Genomic DNA, 20,775 nt, shown 5'->3' with positions numbered 1-20,775 from the left:
CTAAGAATCACCCACCTGATAAAGTTTTCTTAGCAAAAGCTGCACTATCTGGATGGTGTAGATTACATGAGACTAGTCAACATTCTAAGTTACAGTGTCACAAATTTCAAAGAGCAACAGATATTTTCAAGGGAGAAGTGAGGAACACTACCACATTTGAGAATCCTCCTCCTACGGGATATGAGATGGTACACTCACCAAGATATGACCAAGCATTGATTTTTGATGATTTTAAGTTTCCTCCTCCTGATTCTCAAGATTACATGCCAATACAAGCTAATCAAAAATTCCCACTAGCTTCAGCAAATGGTCCTATAGAGATGCCACGTTATCAAGTCCCACCAGAAAATCAACCTCCACCAATATCCCCGAATGAATCACTACATAAGGATGGATTTTTATTCCCTCCTCTATATAATAGTGCCTTGGTGGAAGGGACAAGTGAAGTGCAAGCTTATCAACAAACATCTGGTAATACTCCAATAAAGACATATCTGAGGAATTATAGGAACTGTGAGCTACATCATTAGTTCCTCCAAATAACTTTTCAACTCCCCTGCATCCAAATGTAAACAATAATCTGGAGCCTCTCAGAGACTCCCCTGAATATCAACAACTCACAAGCTCTCAAGGAGATAGAGGCCAATCTCCCATGACAAATTCTTCACAAAGTGATAAAGAAAAGAATAATCTTCAATCCTCTGCTCAACAAGGAGAACAAAGGCAATGTGAAAATCTAGGACAAAAATAGAAAGGAAGTCCTTCTAGAGAGGAATTGAAAAGGTTGAGTTCTTATGTACTAGAGGAATTCAAGAAAATTAAAGTGAGTCTTCCACCATATGAATTGATGAAGATTTCATAAATTAGAGATACATTATTGGAAAGTTTCAATGACGCCCCCACAAAGATTGTTTCTCAAAATGTATCGCATCCTCCAAGAGGGGTATCCAATGTCCAACAATATAATTTTGTGCAAAACACTAATGTTGCAGATGATGTATCACCATATGCATCTAAGCTTGTTGAGAATCCTTCAAGTTTCATTGGAATGGTGCAAAACTCTCAGGATGATCCGAAGGTTACATCAAATGGACAAGTATCTTCAAAGGATCCATCACTAGAAATGATCAAAGATAATTCTCCTATAGTGGAAAGTTCCATGACAACTCAAAATGGGAGAAATTCTATACATAACAATGAGACATTTGATTCAAAAGGGCAGAAGACAGTGGTTTTTTATCAAGGGAAGGAGGAACCTGCACCTTTCCTAGTATTTGTTAGAATTTTTGAAAAAATGTTACATAATTGTTTAATTGACTCTGGTGCATCAAGTAATGTAATGCCATTGGACATATGTAGAAAGTTGGGATTGATTCCACTTCAGACTGACAAGAAAGTCACACAATTGGATAAAACTGAAGTCTCAGTCCTGGGAGAGTTGAATAATATTCACATGCAATTGGCCTCTAATCCACGTGTTCAAAGTTGTATTGACATATCTATTGTGGATATTCCTGAAGGGTATGGCATGCTTCTTAGTAGAGATTGGGCAAGGAAATTGAATGGTTATATTGCAATGGACTTTTCACACATGTGGCTCCCATGGAAGGGAATTCCCAATCAAATAAGGATAGAGAGCACTCTAAGGCTCTAGTTGTTGATCACTGAGTATGGTGAACACAATAAGATCTTGTTTATGGAAACCACTTTGGGATCATATATTCCCAAAACTGGAGAGTTTTTAATGTTGCACGGTTACAATCAAAGGGGATGTCCTGATGTGACTCCAACTTTTGCTAAGGTACCAGTTATGGATAATTCAGAACCATCGCTGAATGAAGGAATGTTTGAGAGTTTTAGGAATTTTGTCCTAAAAAGCATTAAGCAGGAAGTTGAACTAGGAAAAGGTGCAACCATTCAAAATCTGTTGTTACCCAACTAGTGTAGAATACATGATGCTTTTCATTCTGAGATATCATGCACCATGTGCAAAGAAGCAATTGCACAAGTTTACAAAATGGTTCCACAAGCATGGATAGTAGAAAATGTGGTCAAAATGAACTCATCTTGTATGAAAATTTTAGACCCACAACAAGAAAGAGTTCGAGAAGGTGAAATAGGATAAGAAGAACATCAAAAAGAATCCAAGGATTCAAAGATAAAATCACCCATGGAATATGAAAATGATCAAGTATGGACTTTATCCTTTAATGGATCCAAATCAAAGAAAGGTAGTGGAGATGGTGTTGAACTCATCAGTCCAACTAGAGAAACATATTTGGCATCACATAGGTTGTAGTTCCCTTGTACTAATAATGTGGCTGAGTATGAATCATTGGTCACTGAATTGCTCCTCGCTATCCAAAAGGGTGCCAAAATCCTACATGTACATGGAGATTCAGACATAGTCATTGGACAAGTACACAAGAAATATACATGCCATGATAAAAGATTGGGTCAGTATCGCAATAGAGTTTGGGACCTAATCGAAAGCTTTGATGCTTTCAATATTAAAAGGATAAGTCGAACAAGCAATCCAGTAGCAAACTCTTTGGATCAATCTACAAGTTCATTAGAACCATTAGCCATGGATTGTGTGAAGAAATTTATAGTTGAGCTGACTTCAGTACCATCAGTTCCTTACAACATCACAAATTTTCAAGTGTTTGAAGATGACAAGCATATTCTTGATTTTTTGACAAGCTCAAGGGTATTTGAAGCACAAGTCATAGATGAAGGAGAAAAACAACAAGCTCAATTTGAAATCGATGAGATTATGAGTTTAAGGACAAATACCATTCCAAAAGGAATGATTGAACTAGAGAGAATTTTTGATGCCGATAGACTAAGTTCCCTCAAGTACCAAAGTACTGAAGGAGGGGAATGTGAAAAGGTGAACTTGGGAACAAGAGAAAATGTCAAGAATGTATTTATCGGGAAATTTTTTACCCCCATAGAAAAGGAGGAAATATTGAAGCTTATGAAGGAATTCCCTAATGTGATTACTTGGGGATATGAAGATCTGAAGACATATGATATGTATCTGATTACACATACTATTCCATTAAAGCCAAACAGTAAACCATTTAGACAAAGGCAAAGACCAATGAATCCATTGTTAGAACCACTAATACATCAAGAAGTGAAGAAGTTATTGTTAGCAAGGATTATATTCCTAGTTTGACACTCAACGTGGGTCGCCAACCTTGTACCTGTTAGAAAGAAGAATAGAGAGATAAGGTTGTGTGTGGATTTTAGAAATCTCAATAGAGCTTTAGAGAAGGATAATTATCTAGTATCATCATTAGATGAAGTGATACAAGTTGTTAATGGTTCTAAAATGATGTCATTTTTAGATGGTTATTCTGGATATAACCAAGTGATGGTAGAAGAAGAAGATAGACTAAAGATGGTGTTCACAACTAAGTGGGGTACATTTGCTTATAGAAGAATGCCTTTCGGTTTGATCAATGCAGGACCCACTTTTCAAAGGGCCATAGATTATGCTTTCAGAGACTTGGTAAAGAAGTGCATCATCATTTACATGGATGATCTCATTGTATTCTCTCGATGCAGGGAAGATCACATCAGTGATTTGAGGAGAATCTTCAAAAGATCTAGAAGATATGGGATTTCCTTGAATCCAAAGAAATGCATGTTCGCTGTCACTAAAGGGAAATTGTTAGGACATGTAATATCAAAACGAGGAATCTCAATTGATCCTGAGCACATTAAGGCAATATCAAAGATAGGATTCCCAGCTAGTCAAAAAGAATTAAAGTCATTCTTTAGGAAAATTAACTTTGTAAGGAAGTTCATAACTGGATTCGCAGAGATAGTAAGGCCATTAAATGAAATGCTAAAGAAAGGATCAAGGATAGATTGGACACCTACAACAAAAAAGGCATTCGAAGAAATCAAGCAAGCAATTGTGGATTCTCCTATTTTGTTGAGTCTTGACTACACCAAGCCTTTTTATATATATTCTTTTGCCTCAGAACACACTTGCGCAGCTATCCTCACCCAGAAGGCAGATGATCAGGATGAACATCCTATTGCATTCATGAATTCAACCATGAAAGATGCAGAATTGAGATATCTGAACATTGAAAAACAAGCTTATGCTTTGGTGAAAGTAATAAAGAAATTCCAACACTACATCCTAAGAAGCAAGGTTTATGCAATAGTTCCTGATGCAGCAGTAAAGACTTTTCTAATGCAGAATGAATTGGGAGAAAGAAGAGGAAAGTGGATGGCAATTATTCAAGAATATGACATGGAGATATAACCAATGAAGTTGGTACGAGGACAAGCTCTAGCCCAAACCCTATCTACAACTGGTCCTGGGTTAGTACAACAAGTATATGTGTTAGAAGAAGTATCCCCAGATGAATGGTATGATGACATTGTTCATTATTTGCTAAACCATAAGTCTCCATCACACTTGAATTCTGTTCAAAAGCATTCATTGAGAATGAAGAGTCAAAATTTTATGCTTCAAGGATCTGTGCTATATAGAAAGAATCATGATGGGGTTTATTTGAGATGTGTTGGAAGGGAAGAGGCTAGACACATCATTGAGCATTTTCATAGTAAATATGGAACCAGCCATGGAAGTGGTTTGGCTATGGCTCATCAAATATCAAGAGCAAGGTATTATTGGCCAACCTTGTTTAAAGACACTTGTGAACACATGAAGACTTGTCACACATGTTAGATAGTTGCGACACATGAAAGAAATCCTGCTATGCCATTACAACCTATTATTGAAGTAAAACTGTTTGCAAAATGGGGGTTAGATTTCATTGGTCCCATCAATCCACCATCATCAGGACACCACCAGTATATCCTGACTGCTACAGACTATTGCACCAGATGGACCGAGGCTCAATCACTAAAAAATTGTACAACAGAGGTTGTTATCAAATTTCTTGAAGAAAATATCATTACCAGGTTTGGATGTCCCCATGCATTCGTATGTGATAATGAGCCAGCATTTAGATCGTTGAAGTTCTCAAACTGGGCATTTGACTATGGGATCACACTAAACTTTTCATCAAACCACTATCTGCAAGGGAATGGATTGGCAGAATCAACAAACAAAAATCTATTGAGTGCAATGAAGAAGTTATTAGACAATAACCCTAGAGATTGGCATACACAGCTGAGATTCGTACTTTGGGTGGATAGGATCAAAATAAAGAGTTCTTTGGGGACATCTCCATACCATTTGGTCTACGAACAAGATCCAATTTTTCCTATCCAATTGAGGATTCCAACACTACGATTCATGCAAGATTTTATGGAAGGAGAAGATAGAGTGCAGACACGTTTGATCTAATTATTGCACTTGGAAGAGAAGAGGGACGAAGCATTGGAAAAGTTTGCTAAACATCAAGGAGTTGTTAAGAGATGGTTTGACAAAATGGCAAAGGTTAAAGAATTTTGAATTTCAGATCTGGTACTTCGCTGGGATAAGGCACATGAAAAGAAAGGTGGACATGATAAGTTTGATAATCTGTGGAAAGGTCCTTATCAGATTTCTAAAATTTTGGGAGATAATGCATTCAAGCTTAAGACTCTAACATAGTTAGTTTAGGTTTTCCTTTGTGGTGTGTTTTTGTTTTTGTTTTTTTTTTTCCTTTTTTTTAGTTAGGTGGGCATTTTGGTTTGTCTCCCCTCTCTTGGTTAGGAGTTTTGGCTTTGCGTAGTTTAGGTTTCTTTCCCTTGTTTATTTTTTTTTCTTTTTCCCTAGGTTGTCTTCCTTCGGTGGTTCAATTTTCTCTCTTCTTTTGGTTTGGCTTCAGTTTTGGCTTTTGCTAGGTGGCTCATAGCTGTGAGAATCTCCTTTTTGCAAGTGGAGTGGTGTCATGATTTGGTTACTTCATTTGAAGACTTCACCGAGTTTTGTTTATTTCATTTCTTGGATAATTGTTATGAAGAGCATTAAAATCTCGACTATCCTTCATATATTTTCAATAGGTTAGAAAACATACTTGACTCAAAAGGTTAATCATACATTGTGTCTTGACGCATGAACTCTAAGGTTGCCACATATTTCACACTCTTAACTACTGCTCTAAGTCCATTTATGTGTCTTTGGAAAGGTCATGACTTGTGAAATTTTTAAAATCTTGCTTGAGTGCCACTGTAACTCCTAAACCCATGGTAAGCTTCATTGCTTACAAGACAAGAGAAAAGAAACAAATGAAATACAAATTCAAAAAGAAAGAAAGAAAAAGAAAAAGAGAAAAATGATGAAATAATGAGATTGGCTTTGGGGGTACGCAGAAATCTCCATAGGTGTTCTAAAGAATAATTCACCAAAAGTGGAGCAATCTCCGTTGGTTTTACAATGACAACTCCGTCAGGGCTATGGACGCCTGACTGGCAGTGGGGCAATGTCAAGGATGCTTTTGAAGTCAAGAGGAATCAATAACTTGTCATGATTAATCCTAGGATTTCTGAGTGGTCTTGTTGAGATGGAATTAATATAAATTGCAAACACTCAGGTTGTCGCAGAGTAAATGTGCTTTTGATCCAATATATGATTATTCTCCCCTTTTGAGCTTGTTTTCTCTCTTATTGATGATGTAAGATAGAGAAACCAGAGATTTTGAGTTCGGATTAAGTCTTATCCTTGAAATGCTTGTAACATTTCACTCATGGAGTCACCAGATGTTGTGACTGCCAGTCACCATCGCCCCAGCTGGGGGCCCCCTTTCTATTTTTTTTTTAAACTTTTGCCAACTTTTGCGGAGCGCAAGACTGAAGGAGACAAGGATTTAATCCCATTTAGGAAATATGCCAGCTGTTCCTGAAAATGTGGAGCGCAGTTTTCAGGAAATGAAGGATTTTATCCTTCATTCCTTAAAAAGCTCACTTCCTAAAATTTTGGAGCGCAGTTTTTAGGAAATGAAGGAAAGAAATGAAGGATTTTATCCTTCATTCCTTAAAAAGCACGCTCCCTAAAATTTTGGAGCGCAATTTTCAGGAAATGAAGGAAGGAAATGAAGCAAAGAAATGAAGGATTTTATCCTTCATTCCTTAAAAAGCTCGCTCCCTAAAATTACAGAGCGCAATTTTCAGGAAATGAAGGAAGGAAATGAAGGAAAGAAATGAAGGATTTTATCCTTCATTCCTTAAAAATCTCGCTCCCTAAAATCTCAGAGCGCAATTTTCAGGAAATGAAGGAAGGAAATGAAGAAAAGAAATGAAGGATTTTATCCTTCATTCCTTAAAAAGCTCGCCTCCTAAAATTTCGAAGCGCAATTTTCAGGAAATGAAGGAAAGAAATGAAGGATTTTATCCTTCATTCCTTAAAAAGCCTGCTCCCTAAAATTTTGGAGCGCATTTTTCAGGAAATGGAGGAATATTTTGATGAAGGATTCTATCCTTCATTCCTTGAAAATCCCGCTTTCATAAAACAACAAGCGCAAGTCAGTAGGAGTGAAGGAAATATGATGCAAAAGAAAAATCCTCAATTCTGAAAAAGCCCGCTCTTGTAAATTGGTTAAAAATTTGTGAAAAGCGAAAAATTGAAAATTTTGCAAAAAAATCAGAAAATTTAGAGGAAGGATGAATTTTCTTATGAAGTGAAAGTTGGATTCCGAGAGGAAACGCGAAAAAATGATTTTCCTTCAAAAGATTTTTTTTGGATTTACATTAAAAAATTAAATATTAGTTTTACTAATATTTAATTTGATTTTTTTTTTAATAATAACCCAAAAAATAAAAAAAGAGAAAAAGTTGCAAATAAATTTGATTTTTCATTAAAAAATGGAAGTTAATTAAATATTGATTTTTTTTAATTGATATTTAATTAATAAAAAAAAATCAAAATAGAAATACTTAGCTTCATCATGAAGTTAAGAGCATTAAAGATAGAAACTTTTTGAATCAAGCAGCAAAAAGGCGACAAGTGGCACAAAAAATGGAAACCTTAATGGTTAAGTAAAACAGCTGCCTAATTTTAGTCTACAGCTTTAAAGGCATCTTTTTTGAAGGATGATTTCTATAAGAAACCCTCTCATTCATTCAGGCTCACACAAAAATTTGAAGAGCAAATCGAGAATAGGAGTAAGATTTGAGGAGTTCAAGGAAGCAGATTTTTTGAGAAATTTTCTGAAATTGTTGAGGACTTTTCTAGGAATTCACGTCAGAAGATTTTGAATCCTATCAGAAAGGATTTTTTCTTTGCAGTGAGTTGTGGAATTTCATATTTCTCGCGGAAGTGTTAAAAGTGAATCTTGAAAGGAGTATGGAAATTTTGGCGAAAATCCAAAATCTTTGTCTTATGGACAAGTCATATCTGTTGTTTTTAATGCTTTCCTTGCATAGTCTTATGTATGTACATTTTCTATTTTGCAGGAAAGGAAAATGGCAGAGCCTAGGGGAACAAGAGAAACATGAGGACAATTGATAAAGAATGAAAGGAGAGGATTCTATCCTGAATCCAAAATTGTGTCAAAGTGGACAGAAATTGGAGATACAAGTCTTGGCTGCCTTGATTTGAAAGATTTTAACTAGAGAATGCTTGGATATAACTACTATCACCCAACACACCTGGCTACAAATATTGTGAGAAGTGGAATTTTCACTGAAGCTGGTTTCCTTCCTTCTTTTCAGCATCTAGAGTTAATCATGGAATGTACAAAGCATTACAGTCCTAAAGAAAAAACCATCCGAGATTCTGAATGAAATATTCTGGCAGATTTTTCTCCGACATCCATTTTTGAAGCATTTGGAATTCCTTCAAATCCAAGGATGGTCACAAAAACACAAAAGCAAGCACTGAGAATCTATACATCTGGAATCAATTTTTGTGAAGAAATAATCAACAAAAGATGGTTGAAAAAGAATAGACCACATCATTCCAAGATTCCTAGAGAAATAGTATGGCCCGACTTGCAGAGGGAATATAGTGATATGGTCATGATGTTGAGTCACATATTTGGCATGCCTTATTCTTATAGGTTTGAATCTTGGATGTCGTATTTTGTTGAGCAGGTAATGGAGGAAGGTGACAGAATAGATTGGGTTGGGCTCATAAGTGATAACCTAAATGAGCAGTTGATGAATCTAGAGCATACAAGGAAATTTTACATGAGCCCCTATGTCATCTACATGCTAGCATGGAGGAAAAATTATGATGGACTACGATGCAAAGGACCAATTGGAAGTGGAAGCCAACACCTCAAAGTCCACGAATGTTACCCGCAGTTGCATTTGTATTCAAAGGATGATTACATGAGGGTTAATGATATATTTTCCATGCGCATAGTAAGAACACTACAAAAGAGGCCACATATAAGAATTTCAATGGGTGCAATGAAGTTGGTTGAAGAATATGGTGCCTGGTTCATTCAGTTTCCTACCTTTTCGTACATCTAAGTTCAAGGATTCTCGACGGAGCCATACAAAATTCCTAGGTATCCAAAGGATAAGATGGTCTTGTTAGATCTTACTCGACAACTTACTGCCTATTACAAGATTCAAAAAGGAAAGAAAAAGTTGGGATTGCAGTTTCCAATTTCCATAGGAAAAGGGAAATCTGACGTATGCCCATGTCTAAAAGCTGCAGAGAAATCATCAAATGAGCTCCACTTCTTTTGCCTTCCACTTTATCCAAAGAGGAATGATTTTGATCCTTTCAACAAGATCTCATCAGCAAGAGGGTCAAAGTACCAACACAAGGTTCACCTTGAAGACTTTTGGGTAAATGCAGTAGATGAGAACGAGATTAGAAAAAGATTGCATTCAAGACTACCATTGAACATTATTAGAACATGTAACATATTCAAGGTTCCTGATCAAATGGAGGAGGACCCAAATGTGATGCGAAAAGGATTCAATCTAGAAATGATAGCTCAACCATTTGATTGGAAGAAGAAAGAAATTACAGATCTCAAAACCCTTTCAAAACTAGTCTTAGATTTTACAAAGTGGTGGCTCGAGCGTAAGCTTGAAAAAGTAGTTGCACCAGCTAATAGATTCACATATAGGTTGCTTGGCCACAGACCACTCAAGGATGAAAGATCAAGACAAATATCTGAAGGGACTATTGAAGAAAGGGGAACTCCATCCGAAGATGTAGGAACCAAGAAAGGGAAGGAGGTAACTCAAGAAAAGCATCCTAGGATTGAGGAAGTCATCTAAGAATCTCAAAATAAGAAGCAGAAACATGGAGATGCTCCCTCTTCTCCAAGTCGAACTTCAAGTGTCCAAGAGATAGAAACTTTTGAAAGGCAGGATGTAGGGACAATTATAAGGAGATTTGAGCAAGAAGAGAATTTGGATAGGCCAATTCATGATAGGTTGAGTATAAATGCTTATGAAAAATCCATGCAAGAAAGAGGGAGAGATCAAGATATTGCTACAAAACAAAGTCTTGCTATGATCTTAGAGCGAGAAATGATTAATGATGGAGATGGTCCACTAGAGGAAGAAACTCTAGGGGTAGCAATACATCTTCCAAGTGTCGAAGCTATAGTTCTTGAGGTTACAATGGATAGTCCAGGAGGTGAAGAAGAGATTGACATTCGAGCAGTCCAAAGGAAAGAACAATTGGTAATTCTGGGGGACCAAAGTATACTTATTCCAGAATGGTTGAGGCAATGAATTCAATTGCATCAACAAAAGGAGGTTGATCTAGCAATTGAATTACAAGAAATTTTGGACTGATCAAACTGATCAGAAGAACAAGGGAAAGCAAAAAGATATACTAAATTCATCATAGGAGAATCAGGATCTAGAATCTTGCAGATTGCGACTCCCACAATTGACAAAGGGAAAAATCAGATTGCTCCAGATAAATATCATGTTACAGAAGTAAATCTTGGTCGGGCCTTCCGAGAGCAAATATTGGAAGAATTTGATGACTCCACACATGCTTTGAAGGATAGGCTGAAGAAAGTAGAAGAAGGGTATGAAAAGCAGAAAAGAGAAATTCGGGCCTTATGTCAGTACATCAATAAATAGACTCATCCAGTAAGAGAGGAAGGTCCATCATTTGTCCCTCCAACAGGTGTTGCCAGTGAAGTGGTAGGTGATATTGACAAAATCAAGCGGATTGCTTAGGGTGCAAAAATTTGGATCGAAGGAATTCAGGAGGTAGCCTTAAAACATGCAGAAGAATTAGTGCAAGTGCACAATAGGGCATTGGCTACAGTCTCTAGGATTCAATGCATGGAGGAATCATGGGCGGATGAGCATATTTACCAAGAAGAGGTGATTGCCGACATTCAGAGTCTGATGGATACCCCAAAGAAAGAATTGATTGATGGTTGAGTTATCAAGGAGGGGGATTTCAATGATTTTATTCAATGGTATAGTGTAGTGATCATGGCTAAGGAAATGTTTGAGAGCTTTACCAGGGAATCCAGTCGATGGAAAAAGATTGTTGATAACATCAAGCAAGGAATATCAAATGCAGTTGCATCCTTGTTATCATAAAGATTAGGGAAAGAGGAAATGACAACTGATAATCTAAAAGTCAAGTTAGAGGAATTCTTTCAGCTAAATGTATATGGAAGAGATGATTTTGAGAACTTCTCCATCTTCACACTACTAAGGACTTACTACCAGATTCGGATGAAAGCTTGGGAAAAGCAAAAAGAGCAATTGTAGTTCTATAATTCAAGCAAGAATCTGCACCAAGCATCAGTACAGAGGAGTTGGAAATAGTATTAGATCGATTTTGATCTTTTAGGCAAAGAAATCAAGGATAGATGCATTAAATGCAGAGTGGGTGTGCATAGGGATCATTTATTACACCCCACTCCTTCTTAAATTAGCATGCATGGTGGGCATTTATTACCCACTACAGTAGTAGATTTCTTATGGCATTAATGTGAATTCCTTTCCATTGCCCTAACCCTAATTAGGGCTGATGTGGCATGATCTCAGCCATCGATTATTGTGATCATCTGGGCCATCCGTTGTAATCGAGGACCTATATAAAGGCCTCATTTCTCATTTGTAAAGGGAGATTTTTATGAGATTGTTGCTATGAGCTGTTGAGATAATAAAGTTTTCATTGAAGTTTGGTGAATACTTGATGTGTCTTAGTGCTTGCTTGTTCTCCTAAATTTCTTCAGGTAGATTAAGTTTAGCATAGTCAATGTGTGGTGATTACAATGGAGAATATGATGGTGTATTGATGAATTCCTTTGGTTCATACTTTTGACATTTTAGTGATTCTAATTCATTGTGTAAAGTTAGCCTGAACCCCTTTCATGCATATGCTCAACTTCTATCATTTGTATACATTGTTCTTTATGATGGTGTATGTGGTGATATGACAATATTTGGCATAACCCTTGAAGATTGCACTGGTTCATGCTTAGTTGTAGTATAACTTGGCGAAGTGGAATTCAGTAAATTGAGGAATTTGTCCACTAGAATACTATTTTTTGTTATCACTACCCTTAGGATTAGAATAGAATTCCTGAACCCCATCCTTTTTAATTTCTGCATATTCTGTAAAAATCCGAAAAAAAAAAAAAAAAAAAGCGCTTCATTGCAAAACCTTAAGATAGCTCCCACATCCAGTATGGCTTGAAATGAATATGAATAAACATGTAAGGCCCCTTGTGATCATCAGAAAATCACATCAACCACCGATCTTATCCACAGTCAAGACCTAGCATTAAAGGAACCTTGAATTCATTGTATGATCTTCTAGCAATCTTAGCATACACAAGACTTTATTCAAGAGAGGATAAGATATTTCGGTATTTTGTTCTACTGTTTGGTGAGTCATAAAACACACATCAACAAAGCCCATTTGATGAATGAAAAGGACGTATTAAGTAAAACTAGGATAAAATATTGAATTAGCATATATACTTGATACTTGTCTCTGTATAGTTTAATAGTAGCACCATGTGAAAGAAGTTAATTGTGGGTGACCATGTAGCATTCAATAGCTGAATATCCAGCGCTGCAATTTCCAACTGATTTGGAGCAGCGGCCAGGAGCAAACCTTCCATAGTTGTATCCATACACACTTATTCTTATTAGCTCATTTATTGTCACCCAATCCTTCACCCTATCACCAAATGCTTTCAAGCATACATCTGCATAGTTCACGAATTCTTTTCTAGATACACATTGTTTAAAACACTATCAGCATGGAACACTTGTTATTACACTGGTACCAATGATTGAAAGAAGTTTTAAATAAATGGTTCTTTCAATTCAACAAATTAAAAGAAAATCTTAATCATATGATAAGACTTGCATTGATGTTAATAAAGTACATTTCTTTCATTGCATGTATTTGTTGTAATAGTTTAAAGTGAATTAAAATATAGTTTTAATTCTAAAATTAATTTGTAATTAATTTTAGAACTAAAATTATATTTTAATTCACTTTAAACTATTAAAGCTTTGTAAAGTATTACATAAGTCTAATGGCACTTGTTTTCAACTAATTTTAAGCAAAATGAACTTAGAACTATTGTGCTTAAAATACCACACGATTCAACAATTATGATAATTTACATCTAATCTCTTGCTAACAAGATAAGATGTCTAGCAATAAAAATAATACATTTTAAGTTTTGATTAATGAGTAAATAAGTTCTATTCATTGTAATATCACAATAGCACAGAAATCACTTAGATCGATCAAAACTTAAAACATGTTTCTAATTAAACTAAATCCAAAATAACTTACACTATTTTTTCACTTAAGAAACCTCCATATTCATCCTGAAGAACTTATGGAAGATCCCAATGGTATATTGTCATGAATGGGCAGATTCCTACAATTTTACCATAGAGATTCTGAGTATAGAATATATACATAGATCTTATCTAGTGTATTTTTACTATACTGCTATTTACATGAATGTCATTTCTCTGCTTCATTGAAACATTGGCTTGGATTTTTAAAATAATCAAATCTAATCTCCCATGATACAACAAAAATATGAATGTAGCTATACCATGCTTAAGAAGCTCGTCAATAAGATTGTTGTAATAAGCTATTCCCTTATTATTCACCTTCCCTCTTCCATCTGCCCAAAGAAAATAGATAATCATTCTTAACGACTATAGTTTTTTTTATTAATCTTAACGACTATAGTTTTTTTATTAATCTTAATGACTATATATAAAACAACATCGAAGGTAGAGAACATACTGGGGAAAATGCGAGTCCAGGCAATTGAAAATCTATATGAATCAACTCCCAAATCAGCCAAAAGTTTCACATCTTCTTGAGAAGATTAATTAGATGAATCAATACTCAAGTCTTATTTTTAATCTAACCCATTAAATAAGAAGAGACAATAGTACAACATTTCAATATTCTTCCTCTGATTTGTCACATTCCACAATGATACAAACCTTATAACAATGGTACTGATCATCAGTAACATCACTGGTACTATTATCAACAATTTTCCCTGCAAATCCATAAACATACAAGGAAAATAAACTAAATAATGATGATAAATGCTATTAATAATGGAAATAGTACATGCAATATAAATAATAAAAAGTGGTAATCTCCCTATGAAAAAATTTAACTATTGCAGTCACTGATTATTAATCTCCTATCATAAACGATTATTAAACTGCTGAAAATAAATTCCCAGCTAATATCAAAAAATAACACAACTGCAACTTCACTTATAAAATACGAAAAGAAATGCGCAACACAATGAACACAATATTTTCAGACAAATTGTCCCTGGAAAAACCCCTAAGGAAAAACCAGTTCTACAGATGAGAAATTATATTAAACTTCAACAAATCAAGAGATACAAAATTCCTTGCCTCTTACTAGCAGAATTTCAACAACCTCCTAATTTCTCCCGCTGATATTCCCCACTACTATCCCCATGCTAACACTGCGCCCTTGCTAACACTGCAAGATTGTTTGCTAAAACTGCAAACGTTTCTCCAAACTTCATGTTCTCCAAATGCCCCCCTGACCTCCTTTTATACTACTCCTGTTGGTAAATCGATGGCCGAGATTGATTTACAATCAACGGTTGAGATTAAAACAACTTAACAACCCTAACCAAGTCGGTTTCTAGTTGTTTCCAAAAGTGGTCAATTAATTAAAAAATATTTGTGTCTAATCTAACCAATTAGTTAGCAAAACAATTACTTGTTAAATAATAGCAAATGGACAAACAACTGTCCAAAGCTAACAAGACTAACACTCCCTCTTAGCGAGGAAGTTGTTCTGTAGGACACCTAACTTATCTCTAAAGAAGATAAATTTTGCCTTCCCCAATGCCTTAGTCGGAATGTCTGCTACCTACTCCTCTGTAGGTATGTATTGTAGATGAACAACTTCCCTTTGTACACAATCTCTGATGAAGTGATATATGATATCTATATGTTTAGACCTATCATGAAACACTAGATTCTCAGACAACTTGATGGAACTCTGATTGTCACAATGTATCATAGTAGTCTCAACCTTCTGACCAAACAAGGCTACTAACAACTTTCGAAGCCATATAGCTTCACATTTTGCCATGCTAGTTGCTATGTATTCTGCTTCTGTTGAACTTAGAGCCACAGACTTTTGTTTCCTGCTGAACCAAGATACAACTCCTGATCCCAAGCTGAAACAACACCTTGAAGTGCTCCTTTTGTCTGTTGTACTTCCTGCCCAATCTGCATCAGTATAGCCTATCAACCTGATACCTTCACCTCAAACATATCTAATCCATACTCGACTGTACCACGCAAGTAACGTAGCACATGCTTAGCCGCTATCCAATTCATTCTCTTTGGTTCAACCATGAACTGACTAAGAGAGTTAACTACAAATGCTATATCTAGCCTAGTGTTGACCAAATACATAAGTGAACCAATCAACTGTCTATATAAAGTGGGATCTACATCTTTCTCCTTAGTTGTATCTACCTTCCTCCAATTCATGATCATGGGTGTAGACATGGCTTTACAATCCTCCATCCCAAATTTCTTCAAGATTTCAATGCAATATTTCCCTTGACCAAGGAAAATATCCCCATCTGTCTGCCACACTTCCATGTCTAGAAAGTAGTGCATAAGTCCTAAATCCTTGATCTCGAACTCTTCTACAAGGTTCCTCTTGCAATCCACTATGAGCCCTATTGAACTTGTAAGAAATAGGTCATCCACATAAAAAACAAGAATGATAATCTCACCCCCAACCATCAAGTAGTAGAGGTTAGCATCTGCTTCACTCTTCACAAAGCCCATTTTCTACAAGTATGTATTAATGCGCTCATACCACGCTCTAGGAGCTTGCTTGAGTCCATACAATGCTTTCTTCAATCTGCACACATGGGTCTCTTTGTTGTGTGCTACAAAGCCTTATGGTTGTTCTATGTATACCTCTTCCTTCAACTCACCATTAAGGAATGTTGTCTTGACATCCATTTGATGGATTTTCTATCCCATTTGTGTTGCAAGTGAGATTACAGCTCGTATAGAAGTATACTTGGTAATTGGAGAAAATGTCTTATTCCCTCCTTCTAAGAGAACCCCTTTGCCATGAACCTCGCCTTGTATTTCTCAATGCTACCATCTGCACCATGCTTTATCTTATAGATCCAGCATGATCCAACTACAGCCCTATCTGTTGGTCTGGGTACTACCTCCCACACATCATTCTTCATTATTGAAGAATATTCCTCAACCATAGCATCTCACCATACCTGATGTTCTGTAGCTTCCTGATAGCTAGAAGGTTCACTATCTACCAACTGACTAACTAATGCCACATAGTCATTGAACTTGGTTGGTTGTCTTCGATGTCTAGTACTCTTCCTAAGAGCTCCCACAAACTCCTGAGTATCCCTTTGTGTATCTGAAACTACTTGGTAGCCGCTGTCAACTGTAGACGATGAAATGTCAACCTCTAAGTCTTCTAGATGCATTTCCTGTTGCACCTGTTGCTCCATACTCTGTGAATCTTCACTAATTGAGTCTACACTCGTACTAGTAACTATACTTGAGCTTCTGTTGGTCACTCACTCTAATCATCTGCTGGCAAATCTCTAGATCTCTTGAATGCCTTGTCCTCCATGAACTTGACATCCTGTCTGACAATAATTCTTTTAGTCCCTGAGTTGAAAATCCTATATGCCTTTGAGGTCTCACTATAACCAACAAAGTACCCCCTCTCTGTAGTCTGATCTAACTTTGTACATGTATCTCCAGGAATGTGGCAATATGCCAAACTCTCGAATATCCTGAAGTGACTAACATCTGGCTTCTTCCCTATGAAAGCCTCCTTTGGTGTCATCTTCCCTAGCACCTTGTGTGGAACTCTATTCTGGATGTAGACTATTGTATTACATGCCTCTTCCCATAAGTAACGGGGCATGTCCTGGTCATGTAGCATAGCTCTTGCTACCTTTGATATAGAATGGTTCTTCCTCTTAGCAACTCCATTCTACTATGGATTGTAAGGAACAGTCCATTCTCTCTTGATTCCTTCTCTAGTATAAAACTCCTGGAAGACATTTCCTTTATACTCGCCTCCATTGTCTGACTGAAGAACCTTTATCTTCTTGCCTCTTGAGTTCTCCACAAGAGCCTTGAACTCTTAGAATCGACTAAAAATCTCATCCTCGATCTTCAAGAAGTATATCCAGGTCTTTCTAGAGAAATCATCAATAAAAGTAACATAGTACTCATATCCTCTGAGAGATTTCGTCGACATTGGTCCAAAAACATCTGAATGTACTAGATCAAGAACACCCTTAGATCTGGTGTCACTCCTTGGAAAAGATTCTTTCACAAACTTCCCCAACACACATCCCTTACATACATCGTCATGCTCTGTGCTCACCTCTGGAACACCTGTCACCATCTCACGAAGCAATCTAAGTTCTCCATGATGAATATGGCCCATCCTCCTATGCCATAGCTATCCAAGATCTCTAGGATTACTGTTTCTCATAAGTGCCTTAGGAGTATCAAAATACAATCTATAAAGGCGACCACTCCTAACTCCAATAGTTATAGGTGATTTCCAATCCTTGTGCTTAATCAATACATTTGTCCCTCTAAAGAGTACATTATACCCCCTATCCTGAAGAATAGATACAAAAATCAAATTCATACCTAAGCCTGGCACATATAACACATCATGAAGTGGAATTATCTTTCCATTCTCCCTTTAAAACTGAACAGTCCCTTTCCCAACAGGGTTGAGTTTGGACAAGTTTTCCATAGAAATCTAGATGTTGGTGTCCTCCTCCTTGTAACTGGAGAAGTAATCTCTAACTCCTATCATATGAAATGATGCCCCACTATCTATATACCAAACACACTGTGAGGTTGAGCTAACCATAAAAGCTATGAGTGCAAACTCATCTGCTATTCTACTGGAGAGTTCTTCTGCACTTGCTGAAGCTGCCACCTACTTCTTACCCTTCTTCCTCTCTGGGAAATCACTGACATAGTGTCCAAACTCATGACATTCAAATCACTTGACCTTAGAAAGGTCCTTCTTCTTCTCACCTTGTGAATTTGATCCTTTGCTAGATCCCTTCTTTGCTTTCCCTTTACCCGCTAGGGCAACGTTCTCTTGTTCCACCTCATTTTTTTGACTCTTGTTGGCCCCATTAACAAGACTTAGTCTAAACTCCTCCTGAGTGAAATTAGTCCATAGTCAATCCCAACTCGGTAAAGTATCTCGTCCACTGAAAACTTGAACAAAGACACTCCATTGTTTAGTAAACCCATTTAGGGCTATTCTCACTAGCTCGTCATCACTAGGGCTATCTCCAACAGCTAGTAACTCATCCTTGACAAGTCTGAGTCTAGTGAGGTAACTTGTGACATCTTCTCCCTGATTCATTTGGGTATTCTTTAGCTTCTCTCTGAGAATCAACTTCCTATTGGTGCTAGCATTCTGGTATAGATTTAGAATGGCATCCCACATCTTCTTCGTTGTATCTAGCTCTACGATATGTGGAACAATATGATCCTTGACACCATCAAGGATAATCCTCCTCACTTTGGCATCGTCCTTCCTATATGCTGAAAGCTGTTTTGCATCCGTTGGTACAGGTACAACATTGGTAGCATAATCCTTGATACCATTCTCTTCCAACAATAAAGAAATTTTGGCCTTCTAGACACCAAAATTTGAGGCACCATCCAATCTATCCTGATCTCTCAAACTAGTTGAAGCCATCTCAAGGGTTTAAAGCAATAATAAATCTAAAGAGATCAAAATTTTGTTCCTAGGGCAAAACTCTTCTACCCTTAACAATGCTCTGATACCATGTGAAAAAATTTAACTATTGCAGTCACTGATTATTAATCTCCTATCATAAATGATTATTAAACTACTGAAAATAAATTCCCAGCTAATATCAAAAAATAACACAAGTGCAACTTCACTTATAAAATACGGAAAGAAATGCGCAACACAATGACACAATATTTTTGGACAAATTGTTCTTGGAAAAACCCCTAAAGGAAAACCAATTCTACAAATGAGAAATTATATAAAACTTTGACAAATCAAGAGATACAAAATTCTTTTCCTCTTACTGGCAGAATTTCGACATCCTCCTAATTTCTCCCGCTGATATTCCCCACTGCTATCCCCACGCTAACACTGCAAGACTGTTTGCTAACACTGCAAACGTTTCTCCAAACTTCATGTTCTCCAAATGCCCCCCTGACCTCCTTTTATACTACTCCTATTGGTAAACCAACAGCTGAGATTGATTTACAATCGACGAATGATTAAAACAACTTAACAACCCTAACCAAGTCGATTTCTAGTTGTTTCCAAAAGTGGTCAATTAATTAACAAATATTTGTTTCTAATCTAACCAATTAGTTAGCAAAACAATTACTTGCTAAATAATAGCAAATGGACAAACAGTTGTCCAAAGCTAACAAAACTAACACTCCCTATCCTCAATTAACAAGTGGTAATCTCCCTATCCTCAATTAACACCTGGAATATGAGCAAATGTATCCCAAATACTTTGACCCTTTCCATCCTCATGAGCTGCTCCTTCATACTATATGAAGAAAAAAAACACATCTCATTATGATGAGAGATGAAAAATAGAAGACAAGATTAAAAAACCAGATTATAAATCTATGAGTAGAACACATTTTTCTCAAGCGCAGCAAAATAACACCATTGTTTATATATGATAAACCTGATAAGCTGCAGATCCAAGTCCAAAAATAAAGTCTGATGGGAAGGACTTTTTTCCAAAGTGGGTATAACCATTGGCTATGGATAGAGCTCCTACATAGAAAAACATAACCACCCAAAGGCTAGATATCTTCATCTTGATCAATGATATTTCGCTTCACCTCAAACACCTATTTATACCATTTCTCCCGAGAAAATAATGTGTTTCCCTGCAATGTCTATCCATATACTAGAAGCATCTTAACTAGAATAATTATGATGTAATTTGTATTAAAATGCTCCTCATTGCATTATATAAATTAGGTTTCTGACATTTTCAATTATGGCCTCTCTGGTTTCAATCAATGGTAACCACCAGTCAATATGATAAGGTTTTGAAGTGTGGTAAACAGTATCCAACATGGATTGGTGATTGGATTTTAAAATGGATTGTAGCTTTAGCTCAGACGATGTCTGCCATGTATCAAGTATTTTTTTTCCCCCTTTTTGGTAATGAATCAACCCATGTATGAATCATTGGAAGCATGTGACAAAAGTGTGTTTGAAATTTCAGTTTTATGTGACGTATTACTTGGGTAGCATAAAAAACGTGTTTCCACGTTTTTCACTGCTTGCTTTCTTTA

General features: G+C 36.5%; 1 pseudogene; it reads right to left on the bottom strand.

The window, feature by feature from the left end:
- Positions 1-20,288, bottom strand: part of LOC149553954 (beta-glucosidase 12-like) — a 39,566-nt pseudogene extending 19,278 nt beyond the window's left edge.
- Positions 20,289-20,775: the final 487 nt, after the last annotated feature.

The sequence above is a fragment of the Cupressus sempervirens genome, chromosome 6 (genome assembly GCF_028749045.1).
Source record: "Cupressus sempervirens isolate cs-2001-9-10 chromosome 6, ASM2874904v1, whole genome shotgun sequence".
Classification (NCBI taxonomy): domain Eukaryota; kingdom Viridiplantae; phylum Streptophyta; class Pinopsida; order Cupressales; family Cupressaceae; genus Cupressus; species Cupressus sempervirens.
The sequence above is the reverse complement of the archived record's forward strand: the minus strand, read 5'-3'. Positions and strand labels throughout refer to the sequence as shown.